The sequence below is a fragment of the Dipodomys spectabilis genome, unplaced genomic scaffold (genome assembly GCF_019054845.1).
Source record: "Dipodomys spectabilis isolate Male_0828 unplaced genomic scaffold, ASM1905484v1 ptg000125l, whole genome shotgun sequence".
Classification (NCBI taxonomy): Eukaryota; Metazoa; Chordata; class Mammalia; order Rodentia; family Heteromyidae; genus Dipodomys; species Dipodomys spectabilis.
This window is the reverse complement of record NW_024870802.1, coordinates 20,480,881-20,486,880: the sequence shown is the minus strand read 5'-3', so window position 1 is coordinate 20,486,880 and position 6,000 is coordinate 20,480,881.

The following is a 6,000-nucleotide window of genomic DNA, read 5'->3' as shown; positions in this document are numbered from 1 at the left end:
GCCCTGGGTTCAATTCCTCAGCACCACATAAGCAGGAAAAAAAAGCCAGAAGTGGCGCTGTGGCTCAAGTGGTAGAGCACTAGCCTTGAGCTGAAGAGCTGAAGGACAGCACCCAGGCCCAGAGTTCAGGCCCCACGACCAGACCCCCCCCCCAAAAAAAAAAGATTTTTCCATCTTGAAGCATGCAATCATACAAATAAATTCCCACTGTACAGCTATACCATCTTTATTCATCAGTTGGTGGACATTTGGATTGTTTACACATTTTGACTACTAGTAATGCTCCTATGAAAATTCTTCTGGTATGTTTTCAGCTAAATATTGATGAAGTTATACCTACACTGGAATTGCTGGATTATGTGGTACATCTCTGCTTACCTGGTTAAATTTTTTTCAAAACATTTTCCATAGTAGCTACATTCTTTTACATCCCATAAGAACGTAGAAAGCTTTCAATTTGCTTACTTCTTCAACTCTTGTTTTTCTTCTCTGGTAGCAGTACCTGAAGGGGAATGTAGTCTGGGCTTGTTTCTCTGGTGCTACTACCAAGCTAAGGAAACAGTACATGGGATCAAGGGGCTTGAACTGCCACCACACTTCCTTGTTCTTACCCACATTCCATTCGTTTTTCCTCATGAAGGGAGCAATCAATAAGTAATAAATCCACAGAAGTTTCAGAAACAAAAAAAAATGTGAATTCCCACATGCACATTACACATCCCAGCTGATGCGGAGAAGCTCTCAGTCAGTACCTGAGTTATTGTCAGTAATTGCTGTGCTATCTACATGCTTCCCTGCTCTTAATATGTGAAAATATGCCTTAAAATAAGCAAAGAGTTAAGGGAAAAGAGGCACAAAGTATGCTTAATTGAGAACATGAGAATTTTAAATTTGTTGCATGGACTGCATGGCTTGAACAAAAGGAAAAATGAATTAAGCATCCGCAGAACATTACTGAACTCTTTGCATCCTGAACATGCGTAGTTTTCCCTCAATAACATCTCCTTGAAACTATGGACCTGTGGACACCAAAGGTCTACTGTTCTAGCTGATTTACACAAGTTTTTGTCAACCATTTAAAAATGTAAGGATGGGCCACACCTGTAATCCTAATTACTCAGGAGGCTGAGATCTGAATGTTGCACTTCAAAGCTAGATCAGGCAGGAAAGCCCATGGGACTCTTATCTCCACTTAACTACCAAAATTCTGACCAACTATTAGAACTAGAATGGAGCTGTGGCTCAAAATTGGAGGCATGGACAGTGCCCAGACCATGAATTCAGGCTCCAGGACCAGGACTAAATAAATAAATAAATAAACAAATAAATAAATAAATGTGTTAGAATAATTACTGGCTTGTAGACTATAGAAAAACAGGTATCAAAGTGAATATGGCCTCCGAGCCACAGCTTGCTAGCCTTCAATTTAGGCTAACTATATACAAGATATTTGCTAAATTGTACTGTTCCAATCTTATTTTTATGCCCTACAGTTAACAATTTCTCTTTGTAAATTTCATTTGAACTATTACTAAGCGAAAAGCAAAAATAAGCAATATGATAATGAAATGTAAAGGATTTTTTTTTGTTTGTTTTATTTTGTTGTTGTTGGTGGTCATGGGGCTTGAACTCTGGGCCTGGGCGCTGTCCCTGCGCTCTTCAGCTCAAGGCGAGCGCTCTACCACTTGAGCTACAGTGCCACTTCCGAAATGTAAAGGTTTAAATGAGAAGTCTTTGGGGACCATAATCTTCTATTGCATAATTTGGAGGTGCCATATGAAGTCCATTCATAATTTTCATATCTGGAAACCAGTTGCAGTACAAAAAATAGATGAGATCATTTCTAGCCAGATGAGTTTTCCAATGAAACACTTTTTGCTATTTATGAACCAATCAGTTTCTATGTTTTTCTTCTGAAAGAAGTATTCAAAGTATTTAAAGGGGTTATTTGTTATCAACTAAAGAAGCAAATCTGGTCTTCACTGATGATCTGAGATCGATATTTCAGCTTGATGACATTTGTGAGTGAGTCTCACTTTATTGCTCAGAATCCCTCACAATTTACTACAGATACACAGAGCATGAATTGTGTGGGAACCATTGTCGAGACCTTAGCTCTGTGTGTGTGTGTGTGTGTGTGTGTGTGTGTGTGTGTGTGTGTGTGTGTGTTCAATTTAAAGCCCAAGGTGGATTCTTCTGGTCAATAGTATAATAAATTGGCCTAAATTCTGTGTCTCAATAAAATCCTGTCACATTGTGCTTATGTTTTCTAAGTCTGATGTGCACACTGACCCCTGTAGGAATTCCATCTGTAGTCATGGTTACCGACTCTGAGGAAGCTACTTTTAAATTCTCAAAAACATCTTCTCCCTACACAAAAATAAGCCATTTCTAATCTTGTGCCCTTTTTTTGAGTACCATTTCCAAAAGATTTCTAGTTGTGTCAAAATTCTCAACAACACAAATAGCTTTTGGGTATCTACTCACTTGTCAATTGTAATGAAAAAATGTCAGAAATAAATTCATTTTTATGTAATTCGATCTGCAGATTCCAAACCATACTGCAACATGCTGAGTAATAGAACTTATAAGTGCTACATTTATAAGTGCTAGTTTCTGCTGAGACACTGCTTTTTTGTTTGTCTTCAACAAACAATGTTTGTAAGCTTGACTGTGATATTAAGTTTTGTTGTGTGAGTGATTTTTTTGTTTATCAGCATGCAACAGCATCACTGGTTGGCTAATTTTATTTGTCAACTTGACAGGCATGGACAGGAGCATATATTTGGTCAAATATTTTTCTAGGTGACTGTGAGTGCATTTCAGGATGAGATTAATATTCTAATAAATAGACTGAAGAGAACAGACTGCTCCATAAGGTAGGTGGTTTTTTTCTGGTCATTTCAGCATGGAATGAAAGATAAAAGCAGAGAAGCTCTCAAGTCAGTCCTGTATTTAAGTTGTGTGACCTGTTATTTCCTCGCCTTTAATATTGTGAAAATATGCCTCCAAAAAAAAGAAAATGCTCATAAAGCAAGATAAAAGTTAATGTGCTGGGTACCAGAGGTTTACTGCAGTCACCCTAGCTATTCAGAAGGCTGAGATCGGAGAATCACAGCTCAATGCCAGCATGGGCAGGAAAGACCATGAGAGGTGTGGCGCAAGTAGTAGAGTGTTAGCCTTGAGTAAAGCAGCTATGATCAGTGCCCAGGTCCAAACGTCAAGCCCCAGAACACACACACACACACACACACACACACACACACACACACACAGAGTTACTGTGTTTAACTTAAATAGTACACTGAAAAGGCTGTAAGTCTTTAGCAGAAGTTGGGTGATGGTATGAGGAAAATGAACCAAGCATCCCCAGTAGCTCTTGAGTCCTGTGCATCTTGAGCATTCTTGGTTTTATCTCAACTGCAATCTCCTTTGAACCAAATAGTCAGATAGCAAGGATCTGCTGTACAGAAACTGAAAGCATGTAGAAGGATTTTTAGCACATTGGCATTATCTTCATCTATGATCTCTGATGTGAGGACTTTTCTATTTACTTTTGTAAAGATGCATTTTTTTCCTTACCATGTGATGACAGCGTGTTGGTGAATTGCATGGGGCTGGAGCTGCTTATTGGGTAATGCTAGGGGACATGTCAGCTAAGAACTGCTGGTAGTGAGGAAAGGGAACTACCCTTTCTTAGTGCGCAGTTTGAGAAACACTGGGGTGCTTCCTCCACTCTACAGTAATCCTACAATTTTATGTTATCACATAATTCAAGAGTCCATTTATATAATGTTCAAAAAGTGGAAACATCAAATGAGTGGAATGTACACCACTTGCATATTTCTCAGAAGACTAAAACACTTGAATGTTGCTCTTTGTCAAATCCCTTTCCTAAACCAAGGTGTGCGCTAACCGCTCATCTTCGAGAGAGCCCTGCCACCTTGTGGTTGGCGATGTTACCTGCAACAGATACCGCACCCGATCTTAATGGGGAAAGACCCACAGAGAAGAGCAAGTGAATGTAGCAGTTTGCCAGTTCCTACTGTGGAAAGAAAAGGAAAAGAAGAGAGGAGAGGGGAAGAGAAGACAGGAGAGAATAGAAGAGAGGAGGGGAAAGAAGGGGAGGAGGAGAAAAAAAGAAAGAACAAAAAGAGAAAGGAAAGAGAAAGCAAGAAAGAGAGAGAGAAAAAGAAAGGGAGGGAGGGAGAAAGAGAAAAAGCGAGAAAGCGAGAGAGAGGGAGGGAGGGAAGGAAGGAAAGAAAGAAAGAGAGAGAAAGAAAGAAAAGAGAAAGAAAGAAAGAAAGAAAGAAAGAAAGAAAGAAAGAAAGAAAGAAAGAAAGAAAGAAAGAGAGAGAGAGAGAGAAAGAAAGAAAGAAAGAAAGAAAGAAAGGAAGAAAAAGAAAGAAAGAAAGGGGGAATCATAGAAACGGTGGGACAAAGGGTGAACCAATGCAACAGCGATAGTCACTAGACACCATAATGGAAATGAACTTTACATCTTGTGGGGGAGGGGAGTGGGGGAGGAAAACGAGGTGGGAGGGGAATGGGGGGGTAACACTTCAAAAAGAAATGTACTCATTACCTTATTTATGTAACTGTAAACCTTCTGTACATCATCTTTACAATAAAATAAAATTTAAAAATTACTAAAAAGATATATTAACCACTTGAAAAGAGAGAGAGAAAGGAAAGAAAGAGGAGAGAAAGAGAAAGGGAAAGAAAGAAAATGAAAGACAGAGAAAGGAAAGGAGGGAAAAGAAATCGATTTATTGCAATGATAGAGTTAAATACATTCTCCAGAGGAAATATCAGAACTAAAGCCCTTAGCCCCATTTTTTGCTTCCCTCTCCCTCTTTCACTGTCAATCTCATTCCAAACTCAGTAGCTCCCTAAAACTCTAGCCACTGCTTTGATTTCTATTTCCCCTAAATTTCCTGCCATTATAGATTACCTTTTAGACATCAGTATATATTTCAATGCATTGAAATGACGGCTAAAAGGTATATTCAGATGTTTTTATACATTATAGCTTACATAAAACCACCCTAATTATTTTTTTCACTCATGTTGCTATGATTTACTGTATTACAACACTTTTCACAGTCTGAGTTTATTTTGCTTATTATATTGCCTTTCAAACTATTAGCCACAAGAGAATTAACATTTTACACATACTGTAACTATAGTCTGAAAAATTGTAAGTGATCCATAAAGATTTATTGGGTAAATTTATTGCAAACCAAAATGCATCTTGTGTATATCCACAAATGTTTTGAATTTGTTCATAATATGTTTCAAAATTAACAACTTACACATTAATTACATCAGGAAAGTCTTACAAAAATCAAAATAAGTAACAAAACAACCCAACTAGCAGCAGGGAGATGAGGACACCACACACACTTTTCTACAGTATTTCAGATGCCTATCACATGGGAAACCTTAAAGAAAACCAGTTTCTAGAAGCCTCTGTTACCTCTTGTTTACAATTTAGATAGATAGATAGATAGATAGATAGATAGATAGATAGATAGATAGATAGATAGATAGATATGAGATATATATATATATATATATATATATAGGGTACTGTTAACTACTGTAAAAAAATCAAAATAAGTAAGTGCAATAAGCATTAAACTCAAACCCAATGTCTTTGTGTTCATGACAAGTATTATTGCACCATGATTCATATACTTGGCTCAGAGCTACTTTGATTGCAAATGCTAATATAAATAGTTTGAAATGGGATAATGTTACAGATCTCTGGATTGAAACATGCGAACATTTTTAAGTAGTCTATGCTGACTACCTGAATTAATTTGACTCGATTAATTTTTAATTAGATGTGAGTCTAAAAAGTGATGTCTACCCAGACACTGGTGGTTCACACTTGTAATCCTATTCAGGAATCTAAGATCATAGGAATTCACGGGGCAAAAAAAAAGAAAAAGAAAAAGAAACAAAGAGGAGGGGAGAGGGAGAAAGGAGAAGAGA